The sequence below is a fragment of the Plectrocnemia conspersa genome, unplaced genomic scaffold, assembly GCF_051122295.1.
Source record: "Plectrocnemia conspersa isolate PC_06_02 unplaced genomic scaffold, ASM5112229v1 ptg000003l, whole genome shotgun sequence".
NCBI lineage: Eukaryota > Metazoa > Arthropoda > Insecta > Trichoptera > Polycentropodidae > Plectrocnemia > Plectrocnemia conspersa.
Window position 1 is genome coordinate 20,119,357 of NW_028277167.1, and position 21,824 is coordinate 20,141,180.

A 21,824-nucleotide genomic window follows, 5' to 3' on the forward strand; every position below is an offset into this window, starting at 1 on the left:
CAAACAAATTTTAATAAAACATCTCTTAAATCTAAAAAACGTATGATACAAAAATCTACTTTTTAAATTTAAGAATGGTATATTTTTGTAACTACAAATATATAACAAAATTAACTAATACCATTACCAAATTGTGAATTATTTTTCTTATATAAAATTTATTATTATACTTTCAGGGAATATGATTTAAATAAAACATAGGCTATTAAGATTACGATTACTTAATTTTGCCTTAATTCTATGTATAAATATATGCAAAAAGTGGTTTTTGAATTTTAATGAAAATAGCAAAGAGATATGAAAAATTGATAGATGAAATACAAAATGATCCAAATAAGATGTGGAAATCAATAAAACAATTAATTAATCCAACTCAGAAAAACGACATAATAAAAATGGAAATCAATGGAAATATATATCAAGATCCTTATATAATAGCAGAAAAAATGAATACATATTACATTGAGAGCATAGAAGAAATTGTGAATTCAATACCAAGGATTAGTAATTTAGTACAATATAATAATAAAGCAATAATTGTAAAATTTAGTAAATTTAAATCAGTATCATTAGATGAAATTCATAACAAAATAGGTAAATTTAAAAAAGGAACTAGTACTGATGAACTAGATATAAATATAATTAAAGAAACATGGGAAATAATAGGAACTAAATTAAATTATTTAATAAATAAAGCACTCTCCTTAGGAGAAATGCTAAGGAGAGTGCTAAAAAAGTTGAAGAAATGAGACCAATCAACATGCTACCGTGTATAGAAAAAATAATAGAAGAAGTAGTAATCAAAGAATTAAAGGAATTTATTACTTCTCAAAACATAATATGTGAACAACAATCGGGATTCAGAGAAAAGCATTCCACTGAAACTGCATTACAAGTAGTGATAAATGATTGGCTGTTGGCTAAGGATACAAACAAAATCATTGGAGAAGTTTTCTTGGATTTCAAGAGAGCCTTCGAAACAATAGACAGAAAAATAATGTTAAAAAAATTGGAGAGTATAGGTATAAGTGATATAGTTTTAAGATGGTTTAATAATTACTTATATAAAAGAAAACAAAAAGTTAAAATAAATAATGTATATTCTGAAGAGAAATTAGTGTCTTATGGAGTACCACAAGGGTCTAAATTGGGACCATTGTTATTTGTTTTGTATATTAATGATATAGTTAATAACGTGAAAAAATGTAAAATTCATCTATTTGCGGATGACACATTAATGTATTGCATAGGTGATAACATTAAAGAAATTGTAAATAATTTAAATAATGAATTAAGTATATTAGAAATATGGTTAAAGAATAATGTACTTAAATTATATGAGAATAAAACTAAATGTATGTTTATTAATTATAAAAATGTGTTAGATGATAGTACCAAAATAGTAATAAATAACTCTAGTATAGAAATAGTGGATAATATAAAATATTTAGGAGTAATTGTTGATACAAAATTAAATTTTAAAGAACATTGTAATTACATATTAAAAAATTAGTAGAAAATAGGTTTATTATCTAGATTAAGAAATATATTAAGTATAAATACAAAAAAAAAATTTACAATAGTATAATATTGCCCCATTTTAATTATTGTGCAACACTATTAAATATGTTAAATAAATTAGATAAACAAATGTTGCAAAAATTACAAAATAGGGCAATGAGAGTAATCTTAAATAAAAATAGATTAAATAATTGTAAAAGTATGATTGATAGATTAGAATGGTTGAATGTTCAAAAAATATTGAGTATGAATGTTTTAGTATTTATATATAAGTTAGAAAATAATATGTTACCAGAATATTTTAATAAGTATTTAATAAGAAATAAAGATGTACATAAATATAATACTAGAAATAGAGAAAATTTAAAGATAATTAAGTATAAGAAAACGAGTACGGCTAGGGGAATTATGTACGGAGGTTTTGATTTATATAATAGTCTTTCAAGAGAAATCCGAAACAGCAAAAATATAACGGGTTTCATAAATGGAATAAAAAAACACCTTCGTACATATAGAAATAAATTATAATATTAAGTCTTTATTATTGTATATTTTTATTTTTTATTTCTGTTATGTATTTTTTATATATTTTTATATATGTTTACTAAATTTGTTAGATGTAAAGATTAGCTATTAAGCTAAATAAATTAATAAAATAAAATAAATAAATAATACATAAAATCTACACAGCTCTTTAAGTATAACAATGATCGAGTTGGACAATATCTATAATCATAGTTATATTGTATATTATATTTAAAATAATTAATAGATTACTAATGTATATCAATATACAACATAATTAATTTTAATGTAATTTAAAAAATATATTAAATTAAATTCAAAGCCTTGATATATAAAAAAATTAAATCCATTCGAACATCTGTCCTTAATCGCTACAATAAAAAGCTAAAGGTATCTCATATAAACACTACGCCAAGAACTTTAAGAAGGAATTTCAACGCATGGTTGAAAGAATCCGAGTGAATAAGCCGAGAAAGGACCGATCCTTAAAACCTTCTGTTTGATAAGTCCCTACATGCGAGCCCTTTGCGCAGGGTTAGTGCTTGTATAAAACCAAACCAGCGTGAATTAATAAAACAATTATAAAATCCTCACGTAAGACGCATAAGGGGAGGCTCTTTGTATAAAAATACACAGTATCAATGTATTATTATATTTTATATCACAAGGAATATTATAAATAATTATAAAATAAATGTCAATAATGTGATATAATATTATAATATTTTATATGTACTAATGCCGGCAACAATAGTCCGCAATGTTGCGACCCATACACGCTTATACGTATACATACATTGAGAACGTAATACACAATACGACTCACCGCGATCATCGCAAGATTAAAATTTTCGGTCCAATAACTACGCCATTACTGCTATTGTAATGCAAGGTATACACTCCAATGCTTTTAAAACATTTTTTTATTATATTATTTTAAGTAATTAATATTATTTAATAAATATTATATAGTTGGCAAAATCATTTAACTAACACTACATATATTGCAATAATAGATTTTCAAAATAAATATACAAAAACACAGCTTTTTATCTGCTTTAGTAATTTAAGAAATATAATAATAATCAGACAAGAAGAAACCGCTTTGCGTGAAAATCGGCAGATTACAGAAATGTTTGGAGGATTCCACAGAGTCTCGACATGAAATTTAGCTCTAGCCGAACCCAATTCTCGTTATTTCAATAATCCTAAGAGATTTTTTATCTTAATCTGATTCGAAATATGAAAAATGTAGTGTAAAAACAGCTGTTATCGACAATTTGCTTTGTAATTCGAGTATAAAAATAGGAGCCTGAAGTTTCTTCGTATTTTGACTGTAAAAATCGAAGAAAATTGATTCGTTATCATCCTTCGGTTATTCGCGTCCATTACAACAAATCATCATCCTATCGAATTTTGTTATTTTTAATGATCATCCAGTTCACTGTTCATCAATAATATAATGATATATTCAATAATATAGTGTATTATTTATTATAATCACTTTTTTTTAAATATCAAATATTTTCGAGACAAGTTAACACAATCACGTAAGTATTGAAACAGATTGAAATCAGTATATAAATTAGTAACATATATTTAACTATTATTACTGCTTACAATCAATTTTTCGTCGCGATTTTCGTCCATAAAATCAAGGTAAATTAAAATTGTAATCATTAACTCTCACCTCTCAAAAATGACAAAAATTAAAAAACATTGGATTCAAACCTATGTCTTTCAGGTATTAAGTCTTCGATTATACCACTAATCTATCGTGCTGGTCAAAAATCTTTATTAGTATGTTTAATAACTTAATATATATTTAATAACGTTAATAAACAATTTTAATTTTTTCTTACAATTATTACAAACAAATATAATATTTTAAGAATTCGAGGTCTTTTTGATGAAGATAATATTGAAAGTAAAGAAAATTGATTCGACGATGCTTAATGTTTTTTTTTATATATGTACATGTATATCTTTATTCAGATGCATATCTCGAAATGAAACGCGATTGTGGCTTCTTCTATCCCTTCAAAGCCATTGTTATCAAGATTAATACATAAAAATAATATGTAATGAAAAATAATGTAATATTTTATATATAATACATAGTTACTAGACGAGAGAAGTATTGTAAATATGTTACATAACTTTAAATAAATAATAAATGTTTAACATTTTGTTATTATTAAGGTTAAACATTTTTATTTTGATATGTTTTATTAAATAGTAAGAAATTAGCAATAGTCGAGAAAAATATGGCAGCTATTTGATAAATTTATTAGAGAGTTACTAATAGAAATAATATATCTTTAGCTGTTTGAAACGATATAAAGTGTTAATATCTTATCTACTCATTCAAAAATTGTATGTATAAAAAAAGCAGACATTTAGTCTAGATTTGTACAAAATTCAGTTAAAGTCACTATTCAAACGGCTTCTATACATTTTTGTGTGGTTATTTTAAAGATAATACTAAAAACAGACTAGCTTAAAATATATTGTTGCAATCCGTTGCAAATATTTAGAATAAAAAAAATAGAAAATAATACAAAAATGTATTTTCTAATCTTTACAATAGTATTAAACAGTCTGTCAGATTTTATAAACCAGATTCCATCGTGTTTTTTGATTAAATTTATAAAACTCGAAAAGTAATCATTACATTTAAAAAACTGGTTGTTATACTGTTATTATTAATTTCATAAGAATTATAAGTTTGGTTCATTTATAGCATTAGTCATATTTATCTAATATTTAATTTCAGATTATCGTATTTTTAAAGGAGATTAATATAAAATAATACAATTTGGGTTTGTTGTTTTTAAAACATTTTTTAAAAACACTAAACTTAATATTTTAACTAAAAAACATTTCGACTTGAAATGACCTTGAGTATAAGTATAATTAACTAAAACTTATTTTTTTAAATTTTGGATGCTGAGCATAAATTCATGAAGCTTCTGAGATAAAGTATGCTACGATTTTTTTCTACAATCTGCGAAATATTTTAACAAAGAAGTCTAGAATATTCATGTATTTAAATAATTAAATCGTAACAGATTCTGATAATGAATATATTGGACAAAATAGTAATGAAAATATAAAAAATAAATAAATACACTATTTGAAGTTACTATTAAAGTAAAAAAATTCAATTTTATTTGATGGTCTAAAACCGATAAAATTAAACTCAGTAGTCAGTGAAATATTTTTTAATTTATATTCATGTTATTTTGTATCTCTAATTAATGCAAAACTGCGTATATTGTATAATGATTTTTAATCTGAAAATAAATTAATATATTTTATATAAAAAAAAAAAAATTTTATATTTAATAATAGTTTTAGTTTATATTTGTATGTACATAAATAATATTTTTGTCAAAATATATATTTTTTTGTATAAAATCTAGTATATTGTTTTGGTACGTTTTCTAGAGTTAATAGATGTATTATAGAACTTGTTTGCATGTATAATTCTAGATCTGTTAACAACATTTTAAAAGTAATATCTCACCCTGCCACTTATAATATTTTTCCAAATATTATCTTTTTATGTTTATTGAAAAGTTTATTTATTAACAAGCAATCAAAAAGAGCATATAGTACATCGCTATACTCTTAATTTATTTAATACTATATTTGTAAAACAATATTAAATATATTTTATTTACTGAGTTTGAGTTTTATTCATGAATATATGAAATTATATACAAAAAAGGCAACAAAGGGGCGTGTAATCGATACAGCTACCGAATCTTCTCATCGGACACCTTTGGCGGCGACATCAAATGTAAAATGCGGTATTATTGCATGGAAATCTTCTACAATGTCGCCTTCACTTGGTCCAGTCGCATTGTGTACCAAGTCCAGCTTCGGCGGCACTCGAAGCTTTGAAAGCTCAATAGACTGACCCGAAACGCATTCACAACAAATAGACGCGTTTAGAATGCACAATGGTTAATGGCAAATGTGTTTGATTGCATTGTGTCGCATTTTGGCGCATGCTTGCACTTTAATGTCGACGCAAAACCAGTGGTGTATTTATGCTATTTTCAAATTGTTAAATGAATTCAGTAATGAAACATGTTTGGAAGCAATTTTTAAATCACAAATCTACCCACTTCAACTTTTATTCCCACTTATATGAAGGAAACATATTTGTTTTATCATTCTGAAGTACGTTTAGATTATAAAATATAACACGCGCGAATCTATTGGTATTTTTTTAGACGGTATATGTAATTAACATGGCTACCAAAAAGAGCAGTTAGCATGACTTTCACTCTCTTGTATGATGTATAATTATTTTTTGAGCAATGAGAATGTGATCATTTTAAAAAGCAAAATTTTAGTGAAAACTAGTTAAGCTGTTTTTGCCTCTGGATCTTCATATTGCTTTATTCTACCTAATGAAAAATAAAAAAATTGCCATTTAAGAATAACTTAGGTTTGCACGTATTTTATATGATTGTTGTTTTTGTTGACACTTGCCGAGATTTTTATATTTTCTGAACCCTTTGCACTCGAGAGTGATTTTGCACTGATTAAGTAGGTATCAATCTGCAAATATATTAGATATATATTACGCTCTATATTCTCGATGTCCTTTCATTGGTTCCTTTCTCAATATATATTGTTGATCGAGAAATTTCTTAGAGGCCAATCAAGTGGCTACAGCCCCCGCAGACTCCATTAAGATGTTCTCGGCCCATCACGTATTTGCACACGTCCGTAAATACCTGCCAATTATGTAGGGCTCGGCACCTTTTGCGACCTGTCCAAACAATGGCCCCCTTTGACCGAACGCCGCCCGCTGTACTTGTAATCGATGTCTTATTAGCTCACCGAGTCGTTAAGCATTTCTCATGAGAACTTTGGGCGTTTTGTGTCCGGCGGTGGGCGTTTTGTGACCAGAGTAGCCATGTAGAAAGGCATTGTCACATTTTAACAACTGGGACTTTTGGATGGGCGACCGCACATGGTGATATGTTTGGAATGCTGTCTTTTTGTACATAAGTATGTATACTACATTTATAGATAAAAATTTATAATTCAATATAAATAAATATATACACGTTAATGTTTACAACTAGTTTGAAATAAAATATTTTTATTGAACATTATTTAATAATTTTTAAATAAATAATTATATTTTGAGACATATAGATTTGTTTTAGTAAATTAATGAAGATTCATATATTAAACTGGTTGTTTGAAATCTCTTAAGTCAAAAATTTACTGGCCGTTTATATTAATATACTGGTCGTTTTTAATTATTAACTGACTTACATTATTTACCATAACTGACAGTTTTATTTAAAAGTTACCGAGTATTTATTATTCAAAACTTATCATTTAATTTATTGCAAAATTTTAATAATTGCTTACATTTTTTTCTATTCCTTCAGCATGCCTTAGACCATTTTGATGCTACCGATATTATATAAATAGGTTCAATAGTTATATTCAAACAACTGTTAATATTTAAACGACCATTCAATACATAAAAATTGACACTTACCATTGACCTACTAACCGATTAACATATGACCACTAATGTACTGACCGTTTAAAATGAAACAAAATTACCGACAATATAAATATAGGCCCTGCAATTTATCTCTAATATTATTGTTCATTATTTTATATTAAATTAGTTTTAATATGCAAAAGCATTTAATTAGGTAAATAATAATAACAACTTACTGTTTATCATGTAGCTATAATAATTTATAATAAAATTGTTATAAATTCCAATCACAGATGTCTCTACAATATTATTTCTAAAGAAATTAAACACTAAATCATATTTTCTGAATATTACAAAATAATTTACTCTAAGATAATTAATTTTTTATATACATAAAAAATGAGTTTGCACCTTTAGATTTTAACATATTGGTGTTAAACAAAACCCATTATAATTTTAAATTTACACAAATTAAAAATTTTCTTGCCCTTAAAAATACAGATTGAATTGTAAAGATATTACTTAGATCAGGGGTCGGCAACCTGCGGCTCGCGAGTCGCATGCGGCTCTTTTGACGTCAAGATGCGGCTCTCCAGTTCCATGCGCAAATAAATATTATTTCATATTTAAAGCTATTATTTTAAATCAAAATTCAAATTTATATACCTAATCCTAATCAAATACCATAATATTGAAATAAAAATGTTAGTGGCTCTTTAAAAACTGGGAAATTTTGTAAATTGTAACTTTTGGCTCTTCCGTCTCAAAAGGTTGCCGACCCCTGACTTAGATATATAATTCTTGAATATAGACCTATACACCTATATAATAATTATATTATTTTTATTTAGACCAACATGTTTAAAATTGTTTTTATTTTACTTTAAGAGGTGTAAAATTAAATCAACTAAAAAAACGGAATATTTACAAAACGACAAACTTAATTTTATAAAAAAAAAAATTTTATATTTTATAATTTTTTCTTTCTTACTGAGTTGTTTTTTGACCATCATGATAAACTAAGGTAAACTGTTGTTCACGATGATCTTGATCTCACAATTGTAAAGAATTTTTTGTTACTTTTCTTCAAAGTGTAACCTCCAACATTTTATTCCATATTATTAATTTTTTTTATTGCAGCTTATAACAAAATTTAAAATAATATTTTTATACAATAAAAAATATTTTATTTATAAATTTGATATTTATGTTAGTAATATGATAGAAACCTAAGCAATAAAATGATATATTATAATAAAATAGCTATATTAAAAAAAAAGTTTATTACTCTCTTATATAAAAAAGTACCAATAAAATTTTTTTAATGGTAATATTTTATATTTTAATAATCTACTTATTGCAATAACATGTTAAATGTACTAGATGTATATAAATATATTTAAAATGTCTGTATTTTTTTGAATTAAAATTAAATTATCATCGTATCTTTAATTAATATTATTACTTTCATATCACACAAAATAAGCCAGGGATAATAATTCACAGATGATTAACAAATATCGTCTAAATTGATCCGATACAGCGCCATTCCACCCCATCTCCACCCTTAAACGGTTATTGCCTTTGTTTCGCATTGTTTCCTTTGATTGGAATACCATTCCCACTTAGGGGTGACAATCAGTGATCAAAAGCTCCTTTGATGTGCAAGTTTTATATGTAGCCACGCGTTTTCTGGATGCGTCGCATAGCTCACTGATTACATTATTTTCTTCGAGCCAAAATTAAAATAAATATTAGACAAAATATAACATTGTTTACATTCACGTCCAATTACTATTGACCAAACCACCCCAAAGCGACCCCGACTTTAGGGCTGTGACAAAAGGTTAGTTTTTACGTCGCGCGCTGCCCTAATTGCAACGGCGATAGGTCTTGTTCAAACACGGAACCGAACAGAATCACAGAAATGTATTTATTGTATGTTTGTATAGAATCTATAAAAAAATGTATGACCCTATTTTCTCTAACCGTAAAATCGTCGACGTCGGTTCTTTATTCAGCACAATTGGTCGCGGATTAAATAAACACGTGGCCAAGGATTACTGGGACGTCTCAATCAGAACCGGAACTAATTATCCAGAAAATGGGTTCATTTATGTACAATGTATATACATATAAAATATAAGGGATGATTTGGTTCACCGTGAATAATGGATTTTAATTAATTTGGTATAAAATTGCCTCTATACTTTATTTATATACATCATTTTTAAATAAATGTAAATTTGTTTCATTGCATTATTCAGGAAGTATTGTATGCCAAGGTAAAATTCACACAATTAAATTATTTAGTATCAGTTGTAACAAATATAGTGAATTTAATTGCTGCTTGAGACCTTCACAAGAGAGAAATTTTCAAACTTTTACAGTAAGTTGATTCAACCTACAGTCTACAGTGCACTGCTGATGTTTAATCATGTAAAATGGCAAACTCGATAAAAAGTACTTGAGCGATTTGTTAAGTGCTTTGAAGAAATTAATGTATATTTTGAGGACTAAAATCTGGCAAACTTAATGATCATAAGTGGATCAACATATTGCTGTTTTTTACAGATCTTTCTGTTCATATGAATGAACTAAACTTAAGCTTACAAGGATTACCGGACACACTGAAAAATCTAGCGATGGCTTTACTTACATTTTTATAATACCCTTTTCTCGGCGTTTAATTTAATGAAGGCTTTTTTCGCTTTATTAATAAATAAATATATAAAAAATATAAGCCTTTTTCACTATATCCACAAATATCACAAAATTATGGATATTTTTAAATGTGACACGGCACCCGAGTTAAGTTATGTTTCTTTCTTAATTCAAAGGTTCTAGATAATAAAGTGTTTTATGATATTTTTTTAATGAATATTTTTTATTGCAAATTTACCCTAGTTTATGAACTTCTTATATAAATCCAAAATATGTTACCTAATGTCGTTTATATAGTCTTTTCATATAAATATTCATTTAAGTCCATGGCCTTATAAAAGGTAATATAGTCTGAAGCGTTCAAAATTAATTTATAAGTTCATTAAAGAACCATAAGGCAGACGCAAAGTGGCCAGTGATTAATCGCTCACAAATCCACCCAAAAATTCAGCGGATATTATTCCTTGAACCTACGACCATACGCTAATTTAGTTTAATGTCTACTTTTCCAACTATAGTCCATCACTTTTAGCTTAAAACCTTCAGCTACACCACCTTCAAGCAGTTGATGTCGATACGCCGACGCCAACGGATGCGTCCTGACACCTTCGACTTCCTCAATTAGGCGGCAACATCGGTCAATAAAATATGATATGCATTTATGTTTATCTAGTGTCTTTTTGCCGTTCGTCATAACATGGTAACAAAAATAATCGTACATAAGATATATATTTTAATTATTAAACTTAGGTTGATTCTTGATACTTTCATTTAGATTTATCTAATATTAGTATGACAATTATTCAATATAAATAACGTTTAATCATAACAGCTTTCTCATCATAATATACAACATATAATATCATAAACGGCAATGTTCCATGTCATATTATGAATTATATAATGCGACAACAATAAAAGCTCTGCGCGGCGACAATGGAACGATAAAAAGCTTGATGGTCGCGCGAAAAATGACGACTTTGTTACATACTATTACTACATTATTTTTATTTGAGGGCGGATAAAAAATATTCGCATAATGGTCGAAGTGTCGGCGGGCGAACGCCGTCCGGCGCACGTTCCGGTCACGTGGCCGGCGCGTTATGACTTTTTTGCGCATGCGCACGCGCACGTGACCAATAAAGACGGTGACAGATTTCGCAGGACCGGTCGGTTGGTGGATAACCGTTTTTCGAACCGACAAACCGGCGTAAATATTAATTTTAAGTAAATGGAAAAGTAGTATTTATGGTTCGATGATTATTCCGGGCACGAATTTAGCGGACACGATCCTTCCGGACACTGAATTTTCCGGACAAAAAAATATTTTTAATATTATATAAAAAAATAAGGTACACATTTGAATTTTTAAGTACCGAGTTCAATGTAGCAATTAACTTAAATTTAATCCAATAAATCGATATTTTTACTTAATAAGAAAATGTCTTATCAGTTTTTCAAAACATCCTCTGTTGGTATTATAATTATTCTTATAACATTTTTAACTAGATAATGTCTATAAACACCGATAATCAAATGTTAAATAAAAATTTATTACGACTTTTTGGCGACGGCTTTCATGGAACAGAATAGTAAATTTCAGATGTGATCAACAAATAAAGATTGCTATGTTCACAGGCTCAATGCCGGCTTATTTTTTTTCTTTCTGATAAAAAATATTTATTAAAATACATACTCGAGAAATAATATTATTAAGACATTTATTAATTGTATATGTCATAAACCGTTAATAAAGCTCTGATTTCGGATATTAACCTGTCATATCGTCAATACAAAAAATATTTCTTAGATACACACATACAAAAGGACTGTACATACGTGTTTGTTTTTTGCCTAAAACAACTTTACAAAGTCATTTTATTGCATATAGTTATATATTAAAATATAAACTTTTACTGAAAATGTAACTAATCATTTAATATAAAAACAAACCCTTTGATAATTACTAACATTTTATGAGATGCAGGCCGATATAAAATAAATTAACCATATGTAGTTTTAATATTAAAATATATTGAATATAAAAAAAAATCAAAAATTTATAAATCTTAAAAATACAGATAAATTTGCAAATGTTTAAGTATTCATTTAACGTATACTTGTTTTGAGATCGTTTTAAGTATATTAATATATAAGCCTACTATGAAATCTATCAAGTCTATTCAAGTAAAATAATATTTATAAAATACATAAACGTAGATAGATTTTAGTCATATAAGTATACCAAGCTGAATTTAATCAAATTAAAAACAATATTTAAAAATAAAATTTATGCCGGTTTTCAAAGTGTCATCAGCTCGATTGCGCAAAATCATAATATCGCATTACAATATTTCATTGCAATTGACATGTCAAATTATTATTTTAATAACGCCATTATACTGTTGTGTCATGTGAAATGGCATCAACAATGATTTTTACTTTACCCCTTTGTCAACAAAATTTATTTTCCTAATGACCTACAAATTCTCAACAGTATTCCACATATTATCAAATACATATATTACTTTAATTTTTTATTTATTTAAACATACAGATATAATAATTTAAAACCCTCAAAAAATTTCGATCCAATCCATTGATTGACATGTGCCAGAGATCTGCTGATCGCGAAGATGTGCAAATGACGTCGAGATCGTTATCTAGTTTTTCGCGTGCGTGTTGATACTGACCCTAAATTTTTACATTATAATTAAAAGACCCGCTCGCGGACCCCCCAGGGGCTGGTTGTGACAACTTAATCCCGAAACAATCGGCACGTGGCTCCACTAGGGACCGCCGGTTATCTCCTTTTGGACGCATCGTTCCTCTTTATTCACACACAGCGTTCGCTTTTTACCGATTTGCAATTAATTTTGACGGATGTTAAAGCAAAAAATTGGATGCTGAAATGTATTATTATAAACATAAAACCTCCATCCGTAAAGCAGATCTTTGTGAACGGGAGTGGCGAACTCGCAGAATAGTCAAATTCAAATCATTTCACATAAACATATTTTAATATTACTCGTGTTTGTTTGGAAAGCGAATATCAAACTTTGCGATGTATTAAAATATATAATTATACAATTTTATCTTAGATTACAAAAACATTAAGTGTTCATTTTGATACCAATATAGTATGTTGGGTATAGATTATTGATCTGATTTCATAGATTAACTTGATATTTATATTGCGGCACTATTCAGAATATAAAGCATATTTGCGTAACCTAAATATAAAACATCATTTCAATAGCGATAATACATTTTTGTACATTGTAATTTTTTAACAACATTATTAACCTTGTATAATTTCTAAAAAACTTCAATTTTTTTAGCGTTTTATGACTATAAATTTAATGTTAATAAAAAAATCGCTATTTTATTGTTGACCAAAATAAAAGTTAAATTAATAAAAAATACATTATTATAATATACATATCAAATCAATAACCATTTAAGCTATTAAAATGTTGATTTATGTCTTTAAAGCAAGATTTATTATGTCATTTTATTTTATACTTAAATTTTATATTATTTTGAGTATCATTATAGCTGTGTTCTTTAATAGGTTGCAATAAAATGTAAAGATTTATTTTTAAAGGGTAGTATAAGAAAAATTATCATATATTATTTTTACCGTTTTTTGTGCTACTCCGCACCCAGCAAGCATATGTTCATCAGCAGTTTAACTACCAAATTATATATCATGATTTTATTTTTAAGTGTAATACATATTTTTAAGTATACATTGTTTTCAAATGTTTTACTTTTATGTACAATATTTACTTTAAAAATATATGTGATATTTAAAATATTACGTTTTTATAATCATTAAAAAATTAGCAAAAATATCTTTAACCCAACTTTGAAATCAATTAGTTGTAAACAACCATAATTAATTAATATAAAAATATTTAATCTATATATTGTTAAAATTAAAAAATGGCTGTTTTTTAGCTTAACAAAAAAATATATTTTAATTTTTAGTTTAAATTTTTATATCATTCATTGTGATCTGAAAGGCGTAAGCCTAATGCGTTACAATGGGGGTAAGCATGTTTCCAACGAGCAAGCCAAACACAATGATGTTTTCGGCGATAACTACATAAAACAGATAAAATTCATATGAAATGGTACACATATTTTAAGTGTAATTCAACTGAAAAAATTGAAGAAATCACGATAAATTAATTATTAAAATACTTTATCGTGAATTGGGAGGCTTAAATTTAAAATTATATTTAATTAAAACCTATACAAATTTACGACAATTTTTTTGATGAGTTTTACGAGTTTTAATTGCGTTTTTCGTGCAATACTTCCGTATCAATATGCAAATGGATTCGCGGTACAGATGCTACGAAGTTGAAGGAGTTGTGCATTATTCACAAATGGCAATATCCAACGTTGCGCAAAGCGTAATCAGGTTATAAAACAATTTGTCGAGGAATCGATGCGTGCGACGATCTGCAGGGGGTGGTCCCGCGAACCACCCCCCGCCGCGGAACATCCACAATATTCAATTATAACAAATCGTCGTGATTTATCGGAATCCAATTACCAGCACGGTTGACTTGCGACGTCAATACGCGACCCACGGTGTACTAAACTTGGAAACCGCAGTCGAAGCTTGGCTAAACATATGTACATACTATTAACAAAATTAATTTATTTCAAGTGTGAATTTATTAAATATATACTTATCATCTTGACAAAAAGAAGAAGTGCCTGTATGGTTTAGTTTAATCTGATCTGCAAGACGGATTTGTGTTGTAAAAAACTATTAAAATCAGTCTTTATGGACGTAAACTATGATTCATATCTAAATACTATGTGGTTTATTTTTATTCAATTCAAATCAACGCTATTTTGAAAGTATTTATATATGCCATATTACTATTTCAATAAAAACTACTACGTGATACAGGGTGTATCCCGAGTGATTCCACCCTCGGCTACCCATTTAGGTCAGGTTGTAAATACAAGGGCCGACCCCGCAAATAACAGACCGCAACGATAATTCCATTGCTCAGATTGCAATATAATTCCATTCTGGAGTTTGATTCAATTTGGGCCGATGGTGAATGCCATTAAAGGAAATCTGATTGCTGTTTTTGTTTCGAGGGAACGACGAGTTCTTTGAATTTTGCCAATAAAACACGAATATTTAAATACAGCTTGGTGTGTGTGTTTGTGTACTAATTTATATAGTACCCAACGAATGCCATGGGGTGGTCCTACCCCACGTTTCATATAATGAGATCAAATAAAAATCAAATTAACTCTCACTGAGATTAATATTTTATATGTGGCATAATATATAGTAACCCCATATATATTTTGAACATGTTTTATAATGCTATATGCTGCTGTACTTCCAATAAAATGATAAGATTCTGCGTTATGAGTATGCTATATATTAGAGTTCTAAAAATCTTCATTTCATAAGTTTCAATTATTAGAGTAATCAGTTTTAAAGAATATTTTTAAATATATAAAGTCATATTTATTAAATTCGTTTAGCTTTGATTTAGGAATCGAATGCAGTCCCTTGGGTAACAACTTCTACAATGCGTTACGGCAACCTTTCATGCGTACCACCAAGATTATCAAATTATACATTCATTCCAAAAACTGTATTAACTACAAAGGGACGTACACACAAACGATATATACAATAAAATCCACATTCATTCCAATGAAACCTGAACATTAAGTGACCCCCCGGAGCGCTTTCAGAGCGTCCCCAAAAGGTTCCCATTTTTATTTCAATCTGGTCTCTGCGGTCAAAGGTCGCAGCAATTAATTCGTACGAAACTTTTTTTATTTTAATTTAATTTTCCACCACATAATGCATTGTGTTCCGTTAATGAAATAAAGGGCGCAGAGGTGCCCAGTCCGATTCTGTTGTGGCGTATTCTTTTCATGCGGGGTTGTATATGGCCTCCATTATACGGTGTGTGGGATAATGTATAAATGTTCATATTTTATCCGCATTACCATAGAAAACACACGCGGTATAGACTGCGTGTAACGGAAAGATAAAAATATCTAAAACGATAGAAATATTATATGTACGAGCGTCGTAAGAGTGAGCGATGCGAAAATGTAATGATATGTGTAATATATTTTTTTATTTTACCCTAAGTGCAGTTGTTTTAAACTAAACTAAAAGCTTTATATTCCCAACTGATTAGTTCTATATAACATATAACCATTTTGTTGTTGTTACCATCGTAATCAAAGTGATTGTTAATATAGTAAACGCAAAAATATAAATATATATGTTTAATGCTATTTAGGCTAAATTTATTAACAAAATTAATATTTCTATGTAAAAACACATGTGTATGTTACAAATATTTTAATAGTATATTCATAAAAGATTATTATGTTATAAAACAACGATGATTTAATTTAAATATATAATGTAGGAAGACAGCAATAATAAATACAGAAAAATTAAGTACTACCATAATGTTATCATCGTTAATTTTTTAACAAGTAAAAATTTACCACAATAAATTGATTATCAAAATCAATAACTAGCATAAGAAATACGTTTTTAATTATAGAAATATATTAATATTTCATGATTTTATTTAAAGAAAAATATACTTGGATCAGAAAACTAACTACTTTTGCGATCTTAAGTAAAGTAATTTAAACCGTTTTTATCATTTAGTATAACACTATATTTAAATTTTATTTTATTTAATATTTTATTTTTTATTATAAATCATGATTGCATTATTTATAATAAAAAATATATTTAATCTAAAATATATTTTTTCCAGCTCCTCGTAGCTATAGCAAAAACACATATAAAGCTGAATAGCTCGTGCAAGAGGAGAAGCCTCAAGTCCTGGCCTCAACGGTAAAGAATAAGGGACGCGATCGCGATTCTCTGGGGGCACTCTAAATATCGCAGCCGAAAGTTGCCAAGCATTGCCGGGTTGTCAATATCGCATCTTAGTAAGTTGAAAAACGCTACACCGAGAATGCAATGAATTGGATCTCAACATTCACATGAAAAATAGGCACTGGGATACAAATACGGATACGTCCCGTACTCTCGTAGAGATATCTAAGATATTTTTTTTAATTATCTCTAACAACAATAAGTATTTCAAATCACTTAGATTTCAGACAATAGAGCCATAATCAAGAACGCTACAAAATTTAGATCTCGGAATCATTTTTATGGGGAAAATGATCTTGGCTTCCAATACTGAGCAGAGTGAAACCAGTAAAAACAAAAAAAATAACATTATTATATACTAGACAATTCATAAAATTAATTAATTAAAGTTTATAATGACAACAGTATATTAAATAAAATTGAGGAAAACCAGGTGAAACAACTAGTCAAATAATATCTGAGAAAAAATACTTATTTTACTTGCTCCCCACAGCCACATAAGTTAGTATCATGTAGCTTGAATTTATTGCATTTATGTGTTTCACATACAATTTCAGATAAGACGTCGAGCGCTCACAGGTTCGATCCCCTTACGCACCCCCATAGTAGTACAACATATATAACGCAGTGACACGGGTACGGGGTAGATCCCGCTACCCTTTTACATCCCTTTTTTATTTTCAATTTTTTTTCGATTTTTCGAAGCGTAAAATGTTTATGGTAGGGACGATTTTCAATGTTCCTGGGTACTGAGTAACAACGGCCATATATTACGGCATAAATCCTCGGATGCTTGTTACATACGAGCGGTCAATGCCGTTAAAACTGAACAGGAAAAATCCCCGAGAAGAATTATTCCGCGGTTCGGACCCCTTGAGCGTAGGGATTTACTGTTTGATTCGATATTTATACATCGTGCACGACGAAAATCTTACCAGAGGCACCACATAATAAAATATTTACTTATATATTTTTATTGAATATTCAATAAATGTATACTTTTATATAGGTATAAATCAGGTGTCAGTGTCGGGCGGCAGAGTCAAATGCGGAAGAGTCAAGATTAATCACATTAGTGTAGCTGGCCGTCAAGTTAGCAATTCAAATTTGATTTGATCAAAAATCAGTCCCTAGATTTTTGATAGAGGTTTCTTGAATCGGATATGAAAAGAATAGTAATTACAAAAAATCTTCTGATAGTGTTATTATTATATTATAGATTGACATAAATCTGCATCTGGTGATTCGTGTTAAACATATGTATGCAGCTTATGCTACAGCTATACATGCATATTAATGATTTTGTATGTTCAGATGTTCGAACCTATCTGTATGTACACATCAAACGGAATATGCTACCTTGACGTCGTTCGGTACACGTGTACGAAACAGACATGACAGCGGTTTCCAGCCACCTCCCCCATCCACCACGCGAGCGATCGGAGACTCAGCGCCATTTCCACGTGTGGCAAATTTTCCGCGGAGCTTCGTTCGCAATAATTGCTCTCATCGGCGACAATTTTCCGCGCGACATACCACCGGCGCAGGCAGGCATTTGATTCCGCGAGAATAATCAAATTTCTAATATTGCCACGTACGCTACAAACTGCTGCATAACTCGCTACTAAAACAGCGTAAGCGCCTTCGGCTCATCCTGTTCCTTTTAATTTGATCTTGTTTATACGTGTGTGTCTCCTGGAAGTTATCAAGGGATTACTCAATGATCTTGTTTCGCTTATTGTATTATTGCTTCTCAAGAGTTTCGCTTAAACGCTGATGTGTTATTAACACGACATGTTGCTTACAAAACAAATTATTTACGTCAGATATATACGAAATAAGTTAATACAAATGTTTTTATATTATCGCATCACTTAATTAAAAGGGTAATTAATTAAGATTATTTATATTGAGAGAGAAATCGGAATCAAAAAGGTGAAAACAGAAATAATTAATTTTATCATTAAAATCGACAGTAAAAAAGCAATTTCCATTCATGCACTCATGCTGTCTTTTTGTCATATTATCTTTTATCTCATCAAATTTCTTGGTTATTTTTTGATAGCAGCAACAAAAATAGATAATAAACTACAAAAAATTACAAATAATGATTCATTTATACATTTGAAAGTTTTAAGTTCCCCCTGAAGTATTAGTCCGTGACTAGATGTAGGAGCAATGATAGCTTTGCTTAGAATGTTGATGGAAAATCACTTTATTTCAATTGATTACCAATTCATAGTATAGTCTAATCTCTCGTACTGATTAAAAAGTATAAACATTATGTAATGTCGTGTGTACAATTTTTTTTGTTCCATTGTCATCTCCAGCCCGGTGATCAGACCAAATGGAGCGTCGCCCGCAATGACACCAATAAATTGTGGCCGTCCTTTTAACATCGTTTACTCTGGTGCTTCCTTTTTTCCGCTGTCCGCGTCCAGAAGTGATAAATCGATCAGTCGTTGCCCGGAGCCGTGTCTTTTATTACCCAAAGTGGGTTTTAATCGGCCATTAGTCGCGCACCATTGGCGCCGGAGCCACGCGACCCACCCAACCCCCACGGACACCATTAAGGACACGCGATACCGCATTTGATACCGTCCGGCAATCACGGCCAATGAGGATACCCTTTGTATCTCCAAAAGAGATCAACGTCCAAGTGGGGGTACATAAAAAAATATATACATACTTATAGACTCCAAAGCTATAAATTTAATGCAAACACGGTACTTGTATATTATTAAACAGTCATTATACATAGATACATTACAACATAAATTTAAGTCAACTTTGAAGATACTAAAACAGTATCTTTAAAAGTCAACTAAGGCTTTTCTGATATCACTTGTTATTAAAAAAGATCATATATGTAAAGGAAAAGTCTGTAGGGTGTGAGGAATGAAAATTCATTTAATTTTAAAATAGTAATAAGTACTAGATCTCACATTAAAATAAAGAAATATCGTTCCAAATCTGTTTAAAAACATCAAATGTATTATGGTTGATTTTCTATATATGATTTTAATTTCCCTAAAAAACAAATAATAAATAATAATAATTCTAATACTTCAAAACATGGTTGATTATGATTTTAGATCAGTTCGTGCGGTAAACATTTGTCCATTTATTTATTTACCTTTTTCACGGCATCCTGTTATCGTAAGCAGTTACTGAAGAAAGCTTATAGTCTGCAACGAGTGTCCAAACATTTGTTTTTTGCTAAGCTTAATCAATGTTATACTCAAGTTTTCTTCGTCAACTTCTGCAGAGTGCATTTTTAAACAAAGCATTTTTTCGCTACGGTTTTTGATTCAGCTCCAAGTATTTATTTTTTAAATGTTTTTATTTGTATTAAAAAAATATTTTCCACCATATTTTAAAACATTTTCTTTCTTCTATTGTTTATAAGAAAACTATATTAATTAATACAAGAATATAACATAAAAAATAATAATTAGTAAGTAATTAACCATTATAATAATTAGAACATATAATTATAATAATTAAAACGATAAGTAATATAATATTTGATTTATTCAACGAAACATATGTAAAAAAAGCAAATTCGTATATTCTTAGGTACAATATTTATTTATTATTAAAAAATATTAAAGTTTCTTCTAATTATTAATTTATTTTCATTTAAAATGTTTCGATTGATTCGCAAAATAAACTTTAACCCAGAGTACTAACTAACTTGTGTTGCTAGAGCTCCTAAGACCACCATTGCGATTATGTATAAATAAAGATGTATTTTTATTTTCCTCGCAAAATTCTACAATATGTTTTTTTTTTGGTTTAATCTTTGTACATGGTTAAAATTATTTAATATGAATTCAATGTTCACATCTGTAGAAATAGGAAATCTATGTGTCTCTGTTGCAAATTTTTATTTCTAAAAAGTCCTCTATATCGACTACCTTGTCATCTTATGTTTGAAATCTTATGTTTCACTAGATGATTTGTAATTGAAATTGCTTTCTTTAAAAATTATAATTTCTTCTAAATATTTATCAATTTTTTTGACTCCTGTTTTTGTTCCGAAAAAAAACGGTTTTTTCGGTTTTTTGGTTTTAGGTTCAGTTCCAGTTCAAAGCCCTGTTTTTAAAAAAAAATATCACCATTACGAAATTTCTCAAACCAGAACCTCAAAGTTCTCTGACTAATAGTACTCTCACTAAATCCAAAATTGATATTTATTGTAGCATGCGCAACGTTGTGTTTCAGTTTGAACTCGTACAAAGAAAAAAAAAGTGTGACTGAAAATAGGGAATAATAAAAAATTTAAATTTAAGTTAAATAAAAAATATGGATATTTACAACGGTTTGGTAAAAATTGCGCTAAAAAAATTGCGCACAACAAATATTTCAAACAAGTATTCTGATAAGTATAAAAAATAATATTTATAAATTCATAAATGTCGATAAAACAGATGTTAATATTATTTTAATTTAATAATATTATATAAATACATTATTCTGCACAGAAGTTTCCCTGTCTGGAATTTTCGTGTGTGCAATTTTTGTTTGCGCATAAAGTATTAAAGAGAGATATTTCAAGAAAAGCAATGTCTAAAAAATGAGCTTTATCGATATTTAATTATAACATGGAAATAAAAAAGAATTTTTTTAATGTGAAGAAAGAAAAAATATCTTGTCAAAATTTTAAATATTATACAATAAGACAATATTTAATATGTT